We start from the raw sequence: 24,257 nt of genomic DNA on the forward strand, positions 1-24,257 counted from the left end.
TGGATAGAGGCTGGTAAAATAAACTAACGGTATCTATTAGCATTAGGGATAGAATGAGTTTTCTTTTTTTTCTTTTCTTTTTTTTTTTTTTTGCATACCGGTAATTTTGCAAATAATTAAAAACAATTAATTGATATCTGTTATTTAGCATTAGGCATAATATTTTGAGTTTTCTAGTAGGTTTGTTTTTGCATACAGTAATTTTACGCGTGAGGTTATTTATTCCTTGCTATTTTTCTGGGATTTTTTTTTTTACCTGTCCTGTTTTTGTCCATGTGAGTATGATATAATGCTTTTCTTTACTCCTGATCACCAAAATATACCACCTTAAACAAACATCCTCTGTTAGTTCTCTATTAAAGTTGAATACCAAATTCCCCTATTTCCAGTTAATAAATCTTCCAGAAAAGTCCTCATAGCATATCTGAGGTCTTGGTTCCAGGTCTCTTAACCTTTCTCTATTGAAGGTGATAGGAGTAAAATAAAGCAGCTTCAGAAATGGAGTTAAGTGATGGAAGCATTTTTTTTTAATAATTAGAATTAGAATTTATTTGAACAAGAAATTGCATAGTTTTTTTTCTTTTTTTACTTTCTCACATATTTGGTGTGTCTGTCACAACGTTGACATCATGGACAAATCTGAGGAAAGATCTTGTCTAGAAAGATACTATTATTTAAAAGCATTTAAAATAATATAGAAACAACACTTTAATTCAGAATGGTTAACTGTAGTGTTGCTGCCGCAGTGTTACAATTTTTTATGTTATTAATTATGAAAGGCTACTTTTTTCTGGGAAGAAAACAGAGAAGCTCTTAGAGTTACAATATATAAATAGCACTTCTGAAAGCATAACATAGACTGTGTTGTACTATGGTACACCAGAGCCAATAATACAGATTCTGTTGAAATTCAAATGAAAAATATTTTTCACTGATTTATATTTTACCCCCAAATTGGACTTCCTAACGGGAGTTACGAAGCATTTAGAGTAGGATATACATAAGTAATTTCTTTTGCTGGAATGACACCATATAGGCAGAAAACCAGGCACTGATTTCCATTTGCAGTTAAAAGAATGTTTTATCTCTGTTATATACCTTAAGTTTATGGGGTTTTTTTGACTCATATGCATGCGTGCAATTCATTAAAATCCAAGTAGTTCTTCAGGAGCATCTGCAAATAGAATAGGGATGCATTTCCAGACAGAAGACTGGCATATGGAAAAGGCTTTCATTTTGTGAAAACAGCGTCTGAAGGAACGATTTCCTTGCTGCTTGATTTTCTTTCAGAAGCTGTATATGAAGAAAAGCAAACTATGGCTTTTGTGTGATCCTAAGGACGTTTATTGCTGTTGCAAACATCGTGAGTTGCTTGGTGTCTCCCAAAAGAAGGCTTGCAGGGGATGTTGCTTACAGTGGTCATTCTTTTGTTTTATTTTTATTTCAGTATGATAAAAATTAAGCTTTTAGAAATTCATTGCTTTTCTGGACTTTATAATAGGAGAACAACATCCGGGAGGCTTCCATGTCAATACTTTAAAGGCTTATGAGAGGTTACTATAGTCAGGCTCCTATTGTTACACAAATAGAAAACAAGGTAAGTGCTTACAGAGAAGCATTACGTTAATTCTTGCATATTATGAAAGGATAAAGCTACCACTGCTAACAGTTTATTCGGATGGGATCACTGTATTCAGAATAGGTCAACTTCTTTAGTCAGTAAGTGGTAAGACACTTGTGTAGAATGTAAGAGCAAGAGGTTTCAAGCTAGGAAAAGCCATTTCATAAACTTGTTTGACCTCGTGCGTGATACAGGGCAGATGTTTTCAGTCAGTAGTTTCTGTCTGAGGCCTGTACTTGGTTTTGAGCTATAGCATGTCTTTTAGAAAAATATGTAAAAATGTTCAATTAAAGACTAGAAACTTTTGTATCCACAGTCGGGTTACTCTTAACTTTTTCTGATAAAAATTTAAAAAAATTGGCAAGAATGCAGTTATTTTCATTCATGACACTTCATTACTTTGGAAAATTGGGCCTATATTTAAGTATTTGAATAAGAATTTAGAAGTCTACCTGTAACCATCCATTTTGAAACTCTTGGCCTAAAATTAGTGCTGCTCTTTTAAGTCTGCTGAGGTAGGGGTTATGCTCCCATTTGTCAGGATTTTCACTTACTAATATCACCTGCAAGAAAAGAGTTTTTTTCCCAATTTCAAGGAGAACACACATGGGATTTCTGTTACAGTGCTTTAGAAATAAGAACAAAACTATGATTAAAAAAAACGTGGCAGAAAGAAATGAGAAATATGTATTTCTTTACTATCAACTGTGGAAGACAGTACACATGAATTACAGCAGATGTAAATAATTTCCTCAGGTAATCTTGTCAGTGAAAACATAAATTGCTTCAAGATAACAGTAAATGATGTGTACTAGGTGTTAAATTGGCTATAATCATGCATGATTTATTAGTGTTTTGTTACATTAATTTGTAATCATCACAACTGTTAGGTTTATCACGTTTGGAGGAATTTCTTCAGTATTCTACCAGTCTTGAAGAAATTGTGCTGTTCAGTTGTGATTTAAATGAACCAGCACTAATTTTGACTCTTCCATTTTATTTTGCATTGCAATAGATTTAGAAGTATGAACACGGCAAGCTCCTGTGTGTCTGTTGAAAGGATGATAATAAACTTCACTGTGGTGGCAGTTTATTAAAATGTCCTGGTGTGATTGTAACAGATTAAAATTTGCTGCTCAAATGCTGAAATGTAATTAAAGAAATTTCTACATACAAAACTGCTACTTTATTTATTTTTTTTTTTTACTTCCGGAGTAGATAAAAGGAGAACCTGAATTGTTAAAAACAATTGGGAAAATATAAGAACTTTAGAGATGCGTCCCCCTTTGTGAAAGTAATATTTTTTGAAGATGGCTATTTGTCCTCCTGTGTGCTTAGTTTTATTTTTCACTCTTTCTTACTTCTTCACTTCCATACATCTTTCTCCACGGCTTGACCTACTGATTCTCTCAGAGTAGGAGCCAAGATCTTGCCCAGGCCTGCTTCCTGCACTTGTCTTGTTGTCACTTGAATCACTATCTTTTCATAGTTTTGTGTGTACATTTCTTCAGTAAACAACATATAGAATCATAAAACCTAAATTAGAATGTTTCTTTTTCAAATTAATCATAAGTCATGAGATTAAATCCTAAAATTTGATGCTGAGTCTTAAATTTAACTTTCCTTATAACTTTCTGTAACTTACTTTCCAATATTTTAATCTTATTTAATACAAAGTATATATGAAATATGCTTATTTATATGTTGCTATATACCACTTCAGTTGCACCAGGAATAATGGTATAAACTTTGTTGTTGACAATAAAAAGTGCTTTGGAGTTTCAGTATAGTAAATTAAAACTTTTATGGATATTGTACTGTTGAATACTTTGACGTGTAGTTTTGCGTAGTATGAATTAAGGTCTACTTATCAAATGAATGAAGTATATTTTGTGCCCTTAGGATCTTTGCTTAAACTTTTGATATTGATTTGAATTTCTGTCATTTGCGATGGATTGTCTAGCCATTTGTGTGAATGAGAGGGGTTTTACTGTGCTTTATATGAATGATGTGTTTCGTTCCTTTCTGCCTTGACTAGTTCTTTGTATATTTTCCTCTGCACTAATCTATAACCAGACTCCTCAAGTGTCCTACCAACATTTTCAGTGGATATATTGTAAACAAAAATTAACCCAGGTTGCATGGGAGCTACACGCTTTTTGATTTATAGCTACCTAGATGGTCTCAGGGCAGTGGTTATCTGTAACTTATATAGGGGGTAGGAATTATCAGGTACCAGTGTATAGTGGATGGATGAATGATTTCTATTCTTAGAGATACTAACCAGATCCACTCCTCAATAAAGACTAATAACTCAGATTTTTAAACAGTCTTCATGACAGATGAGGGCACGGAGGAGAGTGCATCAACACTAATTAAGAATCTTGACCGTTTGTTCGTCTTAGCCGTGATTAATTGATCTTGGAGTGCTGTCTCTGAACAGGAAGTGATATGCTGTTATATTGTGAAGTTTAAAGGTTACATTTTAGTGTACCCTTTAACTTGCATTTACATGTGATGTTAAATCTTTTTAGCTATCTTATCTGACCACAGAAAGAAACATTTTCCAGCCCACATATGAATGAATGTTTGGCGTACAGTGTACTAATGTGAATCCGGCCTTTAATAGGGCCTATCCAGTCTGCTTTTGGACCATATTACTGTCCTAGCTACTTAGCCTCCCCATTTGTACTAGGAATATTTGCTCAAGAGTACTCTGTTTGAGACTCTGGTTTATTAAAATTCAGAACTACACGTTCACTTGTGCCTCTTGCCCTCCCCCAGCTGTTTTCTGTTCTTGTTTCCTATGGGCTTACACTGGTTAGGACCTTCACCTGTAATTAAAACAAGTGTAGAGCAGCCTAAGCAAAGGCCCTGTTACTTTGAGTCTTTTGCCTGATTAAACTATAATTCCAGTATGCCTGACAGCAGGACCAGCCACCTGAGCCTCACACATGCTCCTGGGACTGGAGGGTAAACTCCTTACATGTAGAGTCTCCCTTAAAAAGAGAACTTTGTCCTGTGCTACAGTCAATTTACCTCCTCATTTGAATAAGTGTAGAATGTTACCCTGTTTTAAAGTATGTATAGAATGTTTGTCTCAACAAACTTGCAAGATTAATAGAAAAAGTAGTCCTATGTATTATTTTGTTTCTTCTGTCAAATCAGAAGTTCTGTCAGTTAACTTTTATTTACTATTTTTAAGAAGAAGTTTAAATTAATGAAAGAGAAAATGATGGTGGAAATGAACTTTTATTCACAATAATAATATATTTCCAACCTCGTGTCTGAATGTGTTCTGTATTATTTTAGGGATGGGAGCAATTTAAAAGCAGACACGTTTTTGAGTCATAAAATTATCTTGCTTGTCTGAGAAAATATCTGTCTTGAGAGACTTTGATCCTAAGTCGTGGTAGGCATAATATTAGTAGTGGAAGCAAAGGCATTGCTGGCTACCACCCCTCTATTTATCTATTTAATTATCTCAGTTAAATTGTCGTTTGGGCAAACGTACTAAACTGTGGTATGTGCCACGCAGAGGTAAGGTAAATGGAGCCCGAGCCACGAGTGTGGTTCTTCAGAAGGTAGCTGAGCTCACGGAAGCTTATGCAGGACAAAAGAAATGGCGTATATGCGGATGGGTCTTTGCAGTGCTGTAATATTTACTTAGGGATATTCCATTGGCTGAGAAGGGAGAACACCTAACAGGCTATATCACAAGGATCTGGATGTATATACTCTGCATTCTGCCCCAAATGTCTATGTAATCTGCTGTGGTAAATGTACCTGTTTCATCTGCTTGCAAATCAGCCCAAGTTTTACTCACAGTCTTCTCTTAGAACCCTTCAGAAAATGATCTCTTGGGTGGGGAGTCAGAGTGGAGACAGCAACTGCTAAATCAGCAGGTTAAAAGCAGGTTTTAGGTTATGTGGCTTTTCTTCTAGTGCTGCTGCTATTACTGGAGCATGTGTACATGATGGATTTTGATGGTGTCTCTGAAAAGCCAAGTCACCTGTGTCAGAGTGCTACCAAAGAACGGAGTAGAATGGAGAAATCTCTTTTGACAAAAGTCTTTTTTTATCTAACTGTGTCAAAAATACATCACGATCATTACCATCTTTTTGGGCCCTGCTTACATTTAGATCCATATCTGATGTTCAACACAGACTGAATTAGCTAGTAGGGAGTCTGCTCTTTGACTTGCATTCTGCTGCAGTGTTGAGGCTGGCTAGTTTATAAAATTATATAAAAGAGATACAAATTTGCTGTTATACTAACTATCTGAGTTTGAAGTTTGTACAGCTGAACAGAACCCTGATATAAACAGGTGTAATTCCATTGAAGTGAATAAATGTCCATTCCTTTGAACCTGGGCAGCTTAGGAGTAATATTGTGTAAACTGTTTGCTGAATGTAACATATTCTAATTCTAGTCATGTGTTACTTTACCCTCACTTTCTCATTAATCTGGAAAGAGAGGACTAATCCAACTGATAAACTCTTAGTATACTATGCTTTCTTATTTTAGTTAGCATGAATAACATAATTTCTTTACCTTCCAGCACTTAAAATCTTGAGGCTGCTCTTCCCTTTTTTATTTGTGCATATAAGTCGTGCCCGGACTGGAAGTTCAAAGAAGTAGTAGAATATTGTTCCTGTAACTGGAACTCAAATGGCAGTGTGGCAGAAGTGCCAGTAAATAATGTATTCATATTCAGTAACAGCTATGCTTAGATACAGACAAATCTGTAAAGAAGCCATTGAAAAATGGAAATAGAACTAAACCGTTTAAATACAAAGGTTAGAACAGTATGTATATCCTATTTTTATAATAATACACAAATGAAATGCTGAGAGATCTCTTACTGTTTCCATGGATTTTGTCTGTAGTTTATTTAGCAGTGTAGACATATGTCTAATAAAAAAAGATGCTGCATAAACCATAGTTCAGGCTGAATGTGCTTCTGTTTTTGGTTTAGGTAGAAATGTTTTTTCTGGCTGCGTCCTTCATACTTAGGTCTTCTTACAACAAATGGAAAGCCCTTAATTGTACCTAAGGGAATAGTTAATCTACGGTGGACATATGGTGGACAAAAGCTGAGTCTAGTAAATGAAAAAAATTATAAACAGAAAATGTGTGAATGTCTGCACAGTCTGAGAGTCATGGGAGATACTGTGCTATTGGAGTGCAGCTTATTTTAAGTTAATTTGCTGTTCTTTTCTATTAGTATACTAGTGGAATAGTTAGTGCAGCATAAAATAGATAGTTTTTAAAAACTGCATGATTTTGAATCTATTCTATTGGATTGAAAAAAATACCTGCTTTTTAAGAGCTGACATTTCTTTCTTTGCAAGTTGTCCCACCCCCTTCTTTGCCATATGATATAAATACAGTTTGATTTCAGTAGTGGAGTGAAGCGCTCTGAAATTTTTGAAAGTTATAACATTTGATTGGGGGCAGTTAATCAGTGTTAACCCTGAACAGCTCTTGGGCTTTATGGATTCAAGCATTATATGTGGTTGCACTGCTCCAGCAAAAGGTTAAGTATTAATGGAAAATGTTCACAGCTCTTTTACTCAAAGAAAACATGTTACTTGTAAGTTTTCTTTTGATTTTACTTTTACAGTTACATTGAATGTCTTCATTCATTTAGCCATCCATAAAGCAAATATTGTTGCACATGCAGTGGATAATAAGTCTTTTTAGGACTACTTGTGTGGTATGTCACAGATCATTAACTGCAAGTAACCACCTGACTTGAGGGAAGTCTGGAAGCATCATTACAGTGAAATAAGCTTTTATTTCTGTATCACTGCAGCACATTGATTTGTAGGAATGTCTCCATTAGCTACTGTGAAAATATATTCTCATATATTATTATTGAAGGAAGTTGATGATAGAGGATAACCAATGTTCAAGTGTGAATAGGGCATTAGTGTTAGCCTTTTGGACAAAGTGGAAAAAGAGACAAGTGCTACTGTAACGTTATTTTCTATTTAAGAACTGGATAAGTCAGTAAACTAATCTTTTTGTAATGCCTCACAATCTGAGTCAGACTAATCATATGTAGTAACAATTATACAGTATTTATGTGTGCAAAGTAATTTCATCTAAAATGTATACACCAACTCAATTATGTTTACTCCTATGTTTACTACAGGCAGAAAGCATTGAAGAGAAATTCATTCCCTGATCAGTAGGGAAAATTTGAGCTTTCTCCATTTAGATTTCAGTAAATCAAAAAATGTAAGAACTTTATGGAAAATAACTGGTAATTATTTAATCTCAGCTTAGAGGATGAAGGATAACCTATGTTGATACGGAGGACAATCACAAGGGAGAACAGCCGTTAATATGATTAAAAGCAGTTTGTAGTGTGGAAAAAAAAATGCTGATATATTGTCCTGAAAATATGTTAGAAAATTTGAAGTTCTTGTAGAGAAGTTAAGATATCTTAATATTGTGGGATTATTCAACTCAGTTACTATTGAGCAAAATAATTTACTGTCAGATCCTTTAGAAGCAAAAGACAATAGAAGACCAATAAGTGAGTAGAGTGTTCAAATCAGCCTTTTAGTTGTATAGCACATGCATATTCAAAAATGAAGAAGAATTATTGGAATGTGTTATATTAGGTGTATTTTAAAACTGTATGATTGTCAGGACATCATCTTGTTTAGTCCCTCGGGAATTTGCAAGAGAAGGAGAAGTTAATGGTACTATTTCAGGCTTTGCCTACAGTTTTATCTCCATATGCTTTGATATAATGAGACATTCTGAGTTGATGATGCCCCTTTCAGTATATGAACATGTAAACTCTGCTAAATGTATTTGTTTTGATGGATTTTAAAGCATTTTCATGCATTCATGATGTTGGCACTTCTGGTTATGAATTCTACGTTGTTCCAAAATATGAGATAGTTTTTTTTGTTGAGGTTCTATATGAATTGCTCTTTCTTTCTGCTATCTACATTGATTTATTCTATAGGTCAGTTTTTTAGGAGGAGAAAAGTTATTGGAAAACAGGTATTTACTGTGCAGTTATTCTTCCATGCAATGAGACTGTGAAAGTGTTACCACAGTAGGTGATGCTGGTAATGGTACTATGCCATTATCATACTTCTCTAATCTTGAGAGATCACTGAGATAAGAGAGTTAGTCTGAATAAGGCGGACAGCATTTTTGGTATTAACACTCTATTTGTACTTTCAGCCTTCATGATATGGAAGATAACCTCAAAATAAGTTTGTTATTTTCAAAGGAGGAATCTAAGTTTTTGTAGCACCAAAAAGAGTGTTAAAGATCAATTTAGGTTTGCTGAAATGTGTTGATTATAGAGTTGGAATATAGTAATGAGGAATAGTAAATTAGAAATTAATTTGTTTATTTAAAACGAGTTCTTTAAACAGAAGAGTACATGGTATACAGTTTCTGTTTCAGAAAGACTTGGAGTTCTCTATGAAATTTTCATGATATATCTTAGCATTTTAAACTCAAATTTTATGCAGAAACAGTACTTTAAAAGTTCTGACTCCTTTGTTGAATTATGCGACTTAGAGTATTTAGTTTATATGACAAGGGAATTGTAAATAGGTAGCAGGTAATTAACTTTTGCTGAACCCTTTGAGGATTTAATTTCATTCCATCTATTCTTCCCTTTACACTCTGCTCTGAACAGAAGGAGAAACCGTCCCATCTCATTCACTGATTAGTATTTTTAACACTTACTGTAAAATGAGCCCTTTCACTGCACTCTTGCTGCACTCTTCTAATTGTTGAGTGCAGTGAGTGCTGTGAATCACTGACTTTAAGATCAAAGTTTCTCTTGATTGTGTAGATGTAGATTTGGAGCAAGTCTAGTGACTTCGTATGAGCTGCTCCAAGTTTACTCTGATGTTTTCAGGACTAGTGTCTAGATTAGAATGTTTTTTGGATTACTTTTTTTTGTTGTTGTTTTAATACTATGTGATCTTTCTTTTTCATGAAATATTGTCTAATATGTTTGATTTTGTGTGATAATATAGTACTAGTATGTGATGCTACAATTCATTATTGCTTTGAAAATGTATGCAGGAAGAGGAATAACATTACCGTTTTCTCACTTTCAGACTAGAGAACTCATTCCTAAGCATTCTTGTATTTATGTAGTGTGTAGCGTTTGGAAAGTCCCACTAGGATCATTGTTTTTTGTTTCAGGTACTGTACAAATGCAAATTCAAAAGAGCTACAATCTGAATAGTTAAGTTGAACACACAGAATAGTAAAATGTTTTGAGAAAGGCTTGCTTTTGGAAAATACTAGGATATAGTAATATATTTTGAAGGCAACTTTGCAAAGTGGTGCATTCTAAAGTTAATCTTAAACTTTTTTGTGGTAGATGAGTTAGTTTAGAATGAAGACTGGGAAAAATAGTTTAAGATTTGTGCAGACAGTGCTCCTTGGATATTGTCAACAGAAAAGAACAGAGACCCTCAGCTGCTCAACATTCATTTTACAAATTACAGGAGAAATTTGTTTGAAAAGTCTTACTGCTTTAGCCTTACAGAAGGAAGAAAGCAAGTGTATAGGTGCTGTTGGTCAAGTTGTTCAGTAGAACTATTTCTAAAATATTTGTATGTTCTGCTGTCCGTCTGGATATTGATGTGGAGATGCCACTGCTGTGCCTCATGGGAGCTGGAGTTCCAGTGCTTCTCCTCCCATGCTCCTAGAGGCTGCGCTCCTTCCCCACACCTGATGTGTGCATCACATTTTCTTAGGTATGATAGGGCTTTGTGACAATAGTGCATCATGGATATAGTCCAATTGGCAAATCCAAACTTATGAGAAAAAAGCAGTATAAGACAAACAAAAAACCTCTTCCCATTAGGTCCCGTAGTGCTATTTCTGAAACACTACTCTGTTTTCTTGATTGGGAACTTTTTAGGCGTTTAGTTTTCTGTGGAAAAAGGAAGCTTTCTGAGCAGAAAGAGCTGTTTTTGTTTGGAGGGAAAACCCAGTGGTTCTGACTGATGATTCTGGACTAGTGCAACTGTGTTCTGTGTTACAGGCATTGGCCTAAGCCATTGGGGAGTCTGCAGAGTTTTTCATTTGATCCGTTGTTCAATTTGAAGAATACTGTTGCGGTAGTTTGTTTTAATAACATTACCGTGTACTTGCAGATATTAGTAGGGGGGGAAGAACAGCCTGTTCCAGTTATGCTCCAAGTCTGTGGGGTTAAAAATGTTTCTGTATTGACGATTCTTTCGGAGCAGTATTCAGTAAATACGCATGGTGCTGACTGATTTTCTAGAAGGCACTGTACGGTGAGTTGTAAAATACACCATACAAGGCCATAATGTGGAAAGGTTCTGGATTTTTCTGGAAGTTATTCATTACATACTCTGTTAGTTCTTACTTTGCTGCAGTAAGTGTAACTTACTACTTACTTACTATCGATGTCTATCAGGAACAATTGCTGAAAAGTTCTGACCTTAAATGAGGTTTGAACTTAAAGTTTATGTTACAAGTGAAGGCTTTTTTATTTCTGCAGTTTTCTCGAACAAAGCAGTGGAAAGAAACAATGCATCGAAAGAATACAGAACAGTCCTTGTAGAGAGACCTCTGTATTGCCGGATAGTACATTGTCTAATTATTAATATTTTTGTGCTGGCCTTTTAAAGTACATACATTAAGAAGTCCTCCTCTTACACCATAAATGTTGCAGGTTTATTTTGGGAATGGTGTATCCAAAAAGTTTTTAGAAAAATGAATAGTTATTGATGTAGTTGCTTACTTAAATGGCTGATCACTAGGGCAATAATGCTGGTTTCTGAGCACAGCCAGTACTTTTTCCAGCTGCTTTATAGTGATATCTTGAAGCTTAAAATGTAATCTATATGGGTAAGCCACAAAAGCCACTATATATTAAAGCAGACTCTGACAGTAAATCACAATTGAACAGCTGGCAAGACTACTAAAGTCATAAACTTATTTATTAAAAAAACTAAACAGAAGAATTATATTAAAAAGGGAGGAATATGTTCTACAGACCAGTGGATATAGCTTAAAACCTGGAAAGTGCTGCAGATTAAGGGCCCAATTTATGAACATCTGTTCTGGCAGTTTCTGTGAGATTCTCATGTTCTTTACAATAAAAGTGTGAAACATGTTTTTCCCCCATACTAATCATGCTTTTCTGCAGTTCATAAAACTTGCATTGAGCCTTATGCAACTGGGCCTGTCTGCTTTAAACACTTGCTAGAGTAATTTACTATTCATGAAAGAGTAAGTGCTATAGCAACGTCACAATCCCATGCTATATGGTTATCCTGACTTGTTCCAAGCAGTCTTATTGGCTTCAAAAGCAGTGAATGAACACTGAAATTTCCTTCATATATTTTAACTTAAAGCATGGCAGTGAAGTAATAATGGGAGCAAGTCACTGGAGAGCAAAACGGATGGAAAAATGTCTTGTAAAATTCTCTGAAATTGAAGCATGCTTGCAAATCAGCTATTTTTTCTCCAATATATTTCATAGCTTTGAACACTTTATCAGTCACCAAAAACAACTGTTAACTCTCCATAGTTCTTAATTTTGAGATAAATTATGATAAAATTATTATTTTAAAAATATTTTGCGTTGCTTACACTGAATAGTGCCTTATGTTGTTAGTCATATTGACAGATACCTGTGGATATGCTTTAGGATATTCTTAATTCTCCTTGGAGAGAGAACTGAGAAATAATAAATTCAAAACTGAATTTCTAGCTCTATTGACATCAAAACTGTTTTGCCTTTGACATCGGTTTGACCCGAGTTCATTTAAGAGATTTTATCCCCCCCTTATTTTATCATCTAACATGACCTGCACAGCACAGATTATAGTATTTTGCTAGCTCTTGCTCCAAAACTGGTAATTCAGATTGAAGTAGGCTAGATCTTTGTGGAAGGCATCAGTCTTGTTTTCTAACCCTAGAATCCCCTACGATGCTAAATGCTGCTGCCATTATGACAGCTATTGTTAGCTGCAGGGACCTGCAGTCAGAGATTAGGGGGAAACCAAGGTGCAAAGGAAACACTGAGCAAACATGCTCAGTGGACACTCAGTAAAAACACTGTCCTCATCCTGAACAGTTTATATTGCTTTATCAATGAAAGTGGTTTAAATTTTGTTAGCTTCACCTTGTCATATCTTTATTAGGGCAAAGAACCATATGCTATGTATGTAGCTGTTTAACCTGAAGAGAATGCTTCCAACGAAGAATCCTCAAGAGAGGAAAATCTGTCTGCTCAAAATGAGAACCCCCTCCTCTCTTGGCAGCTAGCTTTCCATACCTTTAGGGTCTTACTGACTTACAGCAGAGAGAGAACAAACAGGATTTGCCGTATCCTCTTGACAGAGAAATATTTTATGGGAAAGAGGCATCTTCTGTTCCCATACCATCAACTTTGACACGCTTTTTAGTGTGGGTACATCCATGTGGTCCTGTTTGTAGGACATATGCAACCATTTTTGAGATTATTTGGCCAATTGTTTGGCTAAATTGTGGAATATTAAGGAACTATATGTCTACCAAGTGTATGTTGGTCAGTGATGGTTCCTTTTGCCTCCTCTTCGACTTCATAGCTATGGAAGTTAATATGAAACGTTTTGTTAATTGGTATGCTGTGAATCATTTTTATCTGACGGTGGTGTTGGTGTACTATGTACATTTTTATCTGTCGGTGGTGGACTGTGTATATTACATTATTCCCAGTCCTCAAAACATGGTTTCATTCACAGAAGGTCCAGAAACATTAGTGTTATGTTTGCTTTGTCAGTGTGATGTTTTTCTGTGGTGAACTTTTGTACGTTAGGTTTGATGTGCTAAAATTCGCCAATGTAATTTATATGCACCTGCATAAGGTATTTTACTTGTAACCTGGATTTCATTTGCAAACTGTGCCTTGAATTGAACAAGGAACTAATCCAGTAGAAGTCAAGGCTTCGTATCGTCAAAGACAGTATCAAATTATGCCCCAGAGGAATCTTAGCCTGGGGTCCTGGTTGTAGTGTTTTTATTGGGCCTGAGTAGAATATTCTGGATTCCTGGTTCTAATTAGGCCAGGTTTCCATATTCATTATGAACCCTTTATTGAGAAACAAGGCTCATCATCTTTGAGCTTCTTGTATGTGGATGGATGAGGAAGGGAGACAGAGATTACCGCGTCACTGAAAGTTTTCCACCTGCCTCCATCTACTAGGCACTGCTGTGTAGGCTGGGTCTCTTTTCTCTCGACCTTTTCTTCTACCCCTTCTCTTTCCACCTGGTCCCTTGTGCTTAGTGTAAAGGGAGCGCTCTTAACATTGTTGGTTTTCTTTTACCCTCATAGATCTTCTGGGAGTGCTGCTTTATCAGCCCACTGTGGACACCAGGCTTTTGTTTTTGTTTTGTTTTGTTTTTTTTAACAGTATCCTGGTTATGTTTTGAGAAGTATGGTTGCTTTGTATGCATTTGTTTGTACTACCTTGGACATCTCATAAAGATTCTAGCAGCATTTCTGGCTGAATAAACTTGATGGATGAACTATTATGGTCTTTTAGTTTAAACAGTATCTGTACTAGTGGGTTGGAAAAGTTTCCTTTGGAGCTGTTACAGTCTACTGGGTATATAATCCGTATGAATTAGTGTGGTATTTCCTTCATAATCCTATGAATTCTCTGCCTAATAAATTTATGATTTTCTTAAGTGTTTTAGTAGAGAAGACCCTTTAAATACCGTGACGGTACATGGAATTATCTTACTGTCGCTGTAAGTTTTTCTACTTAATTTGTCTCTATGGAGATGAAACTGGACATTTTTGTTCTCTTTCCTTTTTTTTTTTTTTTTTTTAATTTTAGTAATTAGTGCTATGCCTTAAGTAATTAGGCCACAAGGGCAGAATTTCCATGAGTGTGCCAGGGCTTAAAAACGTAGGTTGCTGTCAGGTGGGATTTTCAGCACTTGTTTAGCCACATTTGAGTTGCCAAGTAGTTGCTTTGGTGCTTTTAAAAATCCCCCTAGGGGTGACTGCTTGTCTGTGCCCCAGTATCTCTACAAGTCTGATTCTAAATGCTTAATTACTCCAAGAATAGAACTAAATGCAGGGAAAGTAAGTTCCTTTAAGAAGCAAAATAATAAGTGAAAATATGGCAGTATTGGTGAGCTAGTTCTGAGTTATGTGCATATTCTATACTAAGATATATTCAGGAATAATACTGGAACCTGTGAAGCCACTGTATTCTGGGATTAATTTTAGGATTGTTCTGAGGGAAGAGCACAGCAGATAGACAAATTCTAACATACTTTCAGAATGCAATTCAGTTTCATTTTTGAAAACATTTCTGAAGAAACAGAGGGTTAACTTTGCATTAGCTAATAAAATAACATCAGTGTGGTGCTCAGTTTTGTGAAACTTATTTTGTGTGTTTACTCTACCTCACTTCTTGTTCTGAAATTCTTTTCCCTAGCATGAGCACAGCTGCATCATCCGTTTCCATGGTCCTTTTAACCTCCACTTTTAATTAAAAAAAAATTAAATCAGATGCTGTTTAAAGCTTCCAGTTTAGTTTTGGGAAAATAAAAGTTCACATCTAGCCCAGGCGTGTGTGAACAGCTGTTAAAAGCCACAAGCAAAACGATACTTATAAAAGTGCTGGGGGGAATTTTAAGAGCAAGCTGCCAGTTTGACTGTACCTTTCAATAGCTCTTCACTTTCAGCCAAATGGTTTTAACAATAATTTTCTTTGAAAAAAACCCTATGTTTTATAGAAGCAGCAGTGCAAGTAGTTAGGCCAGCAGTAATAGGAGGCAACTTGCCATTTCTCTTTAACTTTTTATGAAATTTGTCTTTGAATCTGGGGAAATTGCTCATTAGAGAGGTACAAGAGGTTGGAGGGGATTGATGTCCACCAGTGCCCACCCACCGTGCAGGTACATCTGTCACCATCTGATTCTGATGAGTGGTCTTGTTCATTGAAATTCCAGAACCGTAAGGCTAAACTTGAAAGCGTAATACTTCATTTGCACCATTTTTGCAGGTATTATTGTCTTGTCCATCACTTAAGCATTTTGAAATAATTATAGAATACCTTTTTTGAATCTGAGTTATGAAATTTGGCTAATCTGTTGGACAGAAGAATGAAGGGAATTTATCAGTTATTGAAAATTTAAAAGAAAGATGGAAGATTTAATGTTCCTTTTCCATCCAGATTCTGTACTGTAAGTAGCTTTCAGTGGGGGGCAAGGGGGGAAAGCACAGTTCCTTCAATAACATTTTATCTTTTCTCTGCTGAGGGGCTTCAGCATAAAGTGCTGTGACCTAATAACCATATGTATGTATCTCTGGAATTAGTGTGGGCAATTTTCTTTGGGCCTGTCCTAGGTAGTCAATTCCATAAGCTGGGTGTCATCACAGCAAAGCCTGAGACATGTGATGGTAATCTGTATGAACACATGTGCCCAGTCCCACCAGATTGCACTGTGGTAGGAGGGCAGTAAGTCTGCCTAGCTCAAGCTCCTTCTGTTGATATGCACTAGCAGTCATTCAGAGCTTCTATCTGGATGTGGGATTGCCTTCTTACAGCTCGGAAGCCTGACAGATTTTTGGCTGTAGCACAGGAGTGGGCCACGTGTAGAGTATATACACAACCCTGTAATGTGCGAGTGGGACAGAACAAACTTTGTAGCGTAACTTGTGCTAATCTACTGAGGTGAGAGGTCTATTGAGGCATACTTTATAAGTAGGTCTCTTAAGTTATTCCTGGTGCAGCAGAATGATGATAACAGTAAATGCTCTTGAAATTTCTGCAAAGCCGCACCTTTTTTTTCCCCCCTCCCTTGCAGGTTATTGAGGAATCTCTTCTTTTAATCTTTTCAGATTACTGGCAGATTATTTTCACTAAAATAGTTTGGCTTGGTATTTGTTGCTTTGTTACATTGTTAACTGCTCTGTTGAGGTTTCTACAACTTCTGCTGTGACATCAGTATCTTCTTTGTCCCCACAAGTGTAGCCTGCAGCGTGCAGCCTAATATTTTGTGTTTGAAGTTTCAGTATGGTGGTCTTCATTTGACATGGCTGTCTTTGCCATATCATGGCCAGCTAGTGAAGTTGAACTGGGTAGCAATGTAAAATTGTTTTTAAGTTTATTTTGTCATTGCTTTCTCTTCTTCTTAAATGCGTAAGTATGTTAAGACTTCTCATTGTTAGCAAACAGGAACCAGAAAGCTTGTTAACCACTTCCAGCATCTTGGAGGTTTTACTTTTGCACTTTTTAGTCAGGTTTCGCTAAAAATTCCCCACGTCTTTTCTGAAAGGAGAAGAAGAGACAAGTGCAACAAACAGAATGACAAGTCAGTCATTTCTTTCTGTCACAGTGAGTATCCCTGGTGCCCTCTAGTAAATCTCTCTTAGGACTCTGTCTATAATGAGATTGGAATTTTGGGAATAAATCACAGTTGCCTCAAAATTTGGGAAAAATCGAGAAGGTCCAAGTGTACGCAGTATGTATAGGAGTCCAGTAATGACCAGAGGAATAGAACAGCTTTTATATGAGGAGAGATAAAATAGATCGTTTTCTTTAGCTTTAAAAGAAAGACGAACAGGTATATAAAAAACATGGATGCTGTGTAGAAATGAATAGAGAACAGTTCTGTAGCATTTTTTCAATGCGTAACTGAGGAAGTCTCATGACATTTTATTAAGCAGAAAGTTGAAAATAAGCAGCTGGAATTACTTTTACCTTTGTGGCAGTCACAGTCATTGATTGTTGTAAAGACCAAAAGTGTACATGGGTTCAGAAAGGAGTTGCACAGATTCATGGGCAAGTCCACCATTGGCTATTAAACATTTCAGCTGAATTCTGAGGAGATATAGTGTTGGGCGGGGGAAGGCAGACTGCCCGCAAGTGAGGTTTATATTGAGGAACGGTAGAGTTGTATTTGAGCCGTTTCTTATATTCCTCCCTAAATATCTGCTGTTGACAGCTGCTTGCGGCACGCCAGTAATATGGCTCAAACCAGACCTTCAAATACTAGATTTTTAAAAACTGGCCGCCTAAACTCGCCCTGCTTTCCCCTGCTCCTAAAGAAAAAAGAAAGGGAAAAACACCCAATAAAACAAAACCCCTTGCCTTTCAGTGCCTCACACTGCCTGGCTATATTATGAGTATTACTTTGTAACTGGTTAGTTAGAACAGTGCAAATAAGACAGTGAGTCCTGGAATCTGGTTTTTGCTCCACAGTCTTTTTTTTTTTTTTCCCCCCCCCCCTTCAGTAAAACAATCTTTGGATAAAATAATTAAGAAATGTGTGGGATACAGGAACTATGTATCTGAGTGCTCTACTAGTGATTAATTTTAGGCCCTTAAAACCTTTACCATATCTGCACTTAAATTCAGATGTGTTAGTCACTCAGACTCTTGTGAAAACCCGACTTGCCTAGGTTGGGTTAAAGATGTTTGTTTGCTGAAATGTTCTAGAAATCCAGCCTATTTTTTAATACACTTTTATGCGTGCATTTTAAACAGATGTATGATAGGTTACACGATTTTTTCAAGAGTGCTCAGTGATGGCCTAAATGGTTGCCTAATTATTAACTAAAGTGGGAACTGGAGTGTTCTTTACTATCCTCATTCTGAAAATTTAAGCCATGGAAATTATGCCTGTGGAAACTCCATGCCCTCTTAAGGTATATTAGAAGAGAGGGAGTGTATTAAGTCACAAAGCAACCAGGATATCATCAGGCCTGTGCTAAAATTTTAATAGATAATATCCTGGGGATATTTACAAGGGACTTGTTAACTTCTTGACTCATATTCTCCCTTTCCTTTTCAAACCTAGCAAAGGAAGTGCTGCTTATCCTTGAGGACTCCTAACTATAAAAAATAGAGTAGATTTGTTTAACTATTTGAGGTAATGACTGACCAAATGGTCTGGGAAATATACCTTCATCACTGGAATTCCCCTATAAGTAAGACATAGCTGATTTCTTTTCTCTAACTTAAAATGAATGAAGCAGAAACCCTTAAAATCCTCTTTGATTTTGGAAAGTGTTGGGAAAAAGTTTTCAAATAAAAATCCCAACCGAACCTTAACCAGCTTGCTTAATGTTTTCAAATAAAGGGAATCTTGTCAAAAAATTGTTAAGAGTGCATGCATATGCCCAGTTTCAGCTGGCCTGTGCCACGTTCCCCACAACACTGAAAATCTGAGGATGTGGTTTCACAGTTAAATTAATCCAATTTCCTTTTTGTCAGCTGTAATCATGGTAGCATTGGAAAGAGTCAGTTCAATTTACGGATCCAGCCTAAACTGAATGCAGTAAAGCAAAGAGATTAAGTTTTCATTTGAATGAATGTATGGATTTTTCTAATATTGTGATGGTACTATCACATGAGAAGGTTTGGAAAGGCTTGGCCAGCAGCAGAGGAAAAGCCAGGACCATGCATTTGAGTAGCCACTTGCAGTTATATTTGCATGAACTACTACAGAAGCTAACTCTTTTCTAACTCTGATCTCAGACCAGCCACTTCCACTGAACCATCTACTCTTCAGATGAAAGTTTTTTGAGGGAGATTGGAAGAGGGAATTGGATTGCTCTGCGCAGCCGGGTAGCCAAGGTAGCTCTGAGAATGGACACTGCTATATTAGAGCTGTAGCAATCAAAATTTGCACAAAGTGGTTTTTCTTACATGATTGGATCCTTTACATATCACATATCTTTCATGTCTCGGACATATATAATTTTTGTTCAGTCCCTTGTAACTAGCCTGATGAGTTGGGTCCCTCTTGCTCATCTGAGACTGGTTAATACTGTAAAATTGCAACATTAGTATATTCTGTCCTAGTTTATCCACTATTCAGTATTTTCAATTTATTTGGAAAATTGTAAATATAAATATTGTAGAAGAGCTTTTGCATAGTTTTTCCTAAGAATGTCAACCAATTATAGTCTTCTAAGTTAATGATGTTTTGGACCAAAGTGTTCACATAATGATAGTAATTTATGCCAAGAAGAAGCGAGCTACATGCTCATTCTACTTGGAGACTAGAGCAGTTCTTCACATATGATGTTGAATCTCTTATTGATGTATTGAAATTTTTTTTCGGGGTGACTAGTTAGCATTAATGAAATATGTGAGTCAGCAACCCTGAAAGAAATTTGTACAGGCCCACTTCTATTGTCCTGATCGAAAATATCATACTGTTCAATTATAAAAAGTCTGAATTCAGTTCTTTGTAGTCATTGTAATGTTGTATCTTCACCATGGATCGATTTAAGAAATACCTCATGCATTTACTATCAGAGATCTCAGTATGCTTGATTTTCATTTTCCCCTTTTATAGTTAATCAAAATCTGTTGCATTTCTTTACTGAGCTATCTTTTTTTTTTCCTTATAAAGTCTAATTTAATGTAATAAAAAGTTGAGTTGTACTATTAATTTTTTTAACTGCCAGTTGAAAACAGTTTGACTTGGTAATAATTAGTTATAAAAAGCTTCCAAATGGAAGAAAAACTGGGCTGTTGTCAAACAGGATTTGATACACATGGAACAGTTAAGCAGTAATAAATTGCCTAGTAACTGAGTAATTTCACTCAGCTATGTGCCAATCTTGCCTCTACATTGAAAAAGTTTGGAAGAAGAACTGAAGTGGTGTTTGAAATTGCTTAATGCTGGAGGTTTATTATAATAACAATAATACTGACTTGGCCTGATCTTTGAACATTTATGGCTTGTTTTTATATCCCAGTGAATGATTTCATGTTCATTTGTAATTTTTGTTGTGGGAGAGCTCCCAGAGGGGTGTATAGGAGAAGCACTAAGTGTCTCCAACTCTTTATTACATCTACTGGAAGCAACAATGGAATGAGGCATAGAAGGGCCCTGGAGCTGACCTGGGTTGGCTCTGCTAGGAGAAAGTGATTCGGAGTATTGGATAAAAGCATCGCACTTGAGAGGATAGCCAGATTTTTAACGTGATGGTTTGGCATAACGTCAACAGAAGTATACCTGTGGAAGCAGTCTGTTTAGATGGATGCAACAGCAGCCTTTAAGAATACTGGAGCAGGTCCTGTGATTTATACATGCTCTTTATAGGAAGAAGTTCGTATTAATAATTCATTTCCATGCCTTCATGAAATATATTACTCTGAAATATTTTCCTATGCGTTATTTTGAGAAAAGTGTTTTAGGAACTGCTATGTAAAGATAAAGCTTTCTGTTTGATATTATAATATATCTGGATTTATTATTTTTTGGAAGAAATGTCTTGTGCAACTGTGTCTTGCTTACAAGACATCATAGAATGTCTTAGTTATGATGTAGGCACAATTGCAAATGTGTCAAATGTTTTTGGCGGGAGAGGGTGGGCAGGAATTTTTGGTTTTGTGCTACATCTATAATTACAGAGTGTATCCAATCTCTTAATAAGGAAATATCTACCTTTAATAACATGAAATATTTAGTTTTTTGTGTTAATTTAATAGCGAGACTGACTTTGTTAGTCCCTTTGGAATGCTGACAAAGAATTCAGCCTTTTCTGAGCACATTGAGTCTGCAGTTTCATGATAGGTTGGTTTTGTGGTGAAGCTGGTTTACAGCTTGAAGTTGGCACTGCTGCCACACGGGAAATTGGGTTGGTGAGATGATCTGGGTTAGAAAGACCATTGCAAACAGAAAGGGTTGTTTTTAACACGAACTGGCTCATTGGGCTCCCTAAGCTCATATCAAGCTGCATTGGCTTCATAAGCAGTTAAGAGGAGAATAGTGCACTGTGGCATGAGGATGGTACTGAACAACCAGGAGTAGGACAGGGAGGTGAGATTTTTTTGAGCTTTGGTACTGGAATCAGTATTTCTGAAAACCATGGCCTGAAACTCTTACTATTGACTGCAGAAGAAGACAGATTTGTATGACTGAATCTAGGATCTAAGAGATGCTGTGTGAGTTTACAGTAGGATTCCAAGACCCTAAGATTATGAAATTATATGGCTGTCCATTCACTAGATCTTTGAACTTTAGAATGATAACGTACTTTAGTAGTGTGCTTCCTGTTTAGTGTTTAACTCTAGCTAACTATACCTTTTCCTGGAATGGATAAATTCAGTGATGATGTAGTAGATGCATCAAAATTGGAGAAAATATGAGAGAAGAAGGGGGAGGAGGAGGGGGAGGGAGAGGGAGAGAAGGAGAGGGAGAGGGAGATGAAGAGAGGCTGATCCATCATTGGCTTGTAGATATATTGGACTAGCACCATCTTCTGAATGTTTAGTACATTACAGCTTTGTGTCATCACTTAGGCATTAAAGGATATTAAAAAAATCAGTTTTGAATGTCAGTAATCGTAGTGCCATATTAAATTTGTTTACACTGTGCTGAGTTTATAAAATAGTTAAATCAAACCAAAACAAAGAATACTTATAGTTGCATTAATAAGAAATTAAGGTATTTTTGTTCCACTTTTTAAACCTATGTCCTATAACGTAGATCTAATATCATAAGGAGGCAAATTATTATGTGAAAAAAGTTATTTTATGAAATACAGAAACTTGCTGCTAGTTTTAACTGTAGTATTTAAGATATTTTTTATGTGATTTCTATAATTCTGATAATATAATTTCGTGGTGAATTAAAGAGGGTCTCTTACAATTTTTCTGACAACAAGCTTTATTTCAGAGTGTTTGATCAGTCATTAGTTTGTTGCAGTAAAGTTTAGAAACTACTACCAAAAGTGTTAATTTGTAATTCTAAAGAGAAATACATTTTTTGAAGTTAGGCTAATAGAAATTCATTCATTCAGATGAGTTCATACAAACATTTGAAAATATATATTGCAGTCATCATAGCATTAAAAACATTCTCACAAGATTAGTAGTTTATACTTTTCAGGTGCTGCTCTGTGAAGAGTAGTGTTATGTTTATGAGAGAAAATGCAGATTCTAAATAGTGTAGCTTTTTTATTGAAAGTGTTGTTGAAAGATTGGTAATTTGAAAATGAAATATCTTTTTAGACTTTTTTGTTCTGTGTATGTGTGTGTGTTTACTATTCCTGAGAAAAATGCTGGTTCCAAAAAGTGAAATATTGTATTCATTATTCATAGAAACTTTTAAGAATGTGAGAAGAAATGCTGCAACTAGAGTTTCAGAGGTACAAAATAATTATTACGCATTTTTGTGCTGTATTGTATTTGAGTCATGTTATTCGATCAGTGGGATTGCCATTTCTCTGATACAGTCATCCTAATGCTACTACTGTAGCACTCCTAATTTGATTAGACATTTCATTTTCAAATGCCGGTGTGTTAGACTGTGCCTGAGTGGACTGCAATTGCAATCTCTATAGGATATATTATTGCTCGGCATCCTGGATGATGGTTTGTGTTGAGCAAAAGCTGATTTGTTTTGCTTTTTCAGTGTGGTTCTAGGAAATAAGTCTTTCCTAACTGCTCTTGTGCTATGCTGGTCCCTGTGTCTGCTCAGTGATCTTTATAACCGAACTAATATAGCAAGAAAAATCCAACTGGGGATTTTCTTCAGTCTTGACCATTTTCTTGTTTCTGCTGTCACTAGGAAACAGCTATTTAAAAAGATATTTGAGTCCAAATTAATAGCTTTAACTTAATAAGGAAGTGAAACTATTTGCCGTTAAAATTCTCATAGGCACCAAGATTAGGAAGCCTGAACACGAGTGTTAAAGAAGAAGAAAGATGATTTGGTGCATAAAGCAATAAATTCATGGTTCAGTGGAACGTCATGTGATCTTAGGCAAGGCTTTTAATTTATCTTTTCATACATAATTCATTTTTCCATCTGTAAAAATAAGAACAGTATTTGCGTAATCTACTGGGAAAAGAATCAGTCAGAAAATGATCTGTTAATAACTGCAAAGTGCTTATAGACTGTGATGATAAGGGCCGTGTAAGAATCTGCCTGTCTGAATGATCAGCAACAGTGAACAAACTGTCTTCTTCCTAGGCGTAGCTTATAATCTTAGGACAGATTGCTATACGGAAAGTAAAAACTAATTAACCAAAGGTGTGAAATTGAAGTACATTAAAACCATTTGTAGATGATGCTTTTAAGAGATAAAGTAGCATTAATTTGCTTCAGCTTAAGCTAGACTGTTTATTCTCCATACCAGTATGCACAAAAGCATTGCATACTCTTTCATTCACACTTTCACTTGGCTGGTTAAGTCTACCATAAGGGAATGTTTATTCACGTATGTACACTGCAGACAGTAAACCGAGATACATGGTAAATTTATCTGCACGGAGGTCTGTGCTGCTGCATCTAAATTGCTGGTACCTCGATTAGTGCATTTAAAGTTAGTTTAGTCATCTCTTTGCTACGCTGCTGTCTGCAGTATAGATGTATCTTTAATGTGCTTAGTCACCTGAGTTGAAGGTGGGGAGAAAAAGACAGGGTTGACCCATGGCTTTTGTCCTCCTCTCTTGCTTTCTGTGTCCTGATGATGTCCTTTTAAATAGCAAAAAGAGAGAGAGTTGTTCCAGTTAAGTTTTAAACTCAATATTGCAAGGTACCTCAGTTAGTATATTTATTTTCCTAATACCATCTTTTCTGAACATTCTCTTTGTTTCCACAAAATATCTGAATTAGGGATAGGGATAAGAAG

General features: G+C 35.9%; 1 protein-coding gene across 4 annotated transcripts in view; it reads left to right on the forward strand.

Annotated features, from left to right (window-relative positions):
* The window catches only part of RAB28 (RAB28, member RAS oncogene family), a 66,807-nt gene that overhangs the window by 22,408 nt on the left and 20,142 nt on the right, over positions 1 to 24,257 (forward strand). The gene's annotated exons all lie outside the window — the stretch shown is intronic.

This window comes from Struthio camelus, chromosome 4 (assembly GCF_040807025.1).
Source record: "Struthio camelus isolate bStrCam1 chromosome 4, bStrCam1.hap1, whole genome shotgun sequence".
NCBI classification, from domain to species: Eukaryota; Metazoa; Chordata; class Aves; order Struthioniformes; family Struthionidae; genus Struthio; species Struthio camelus.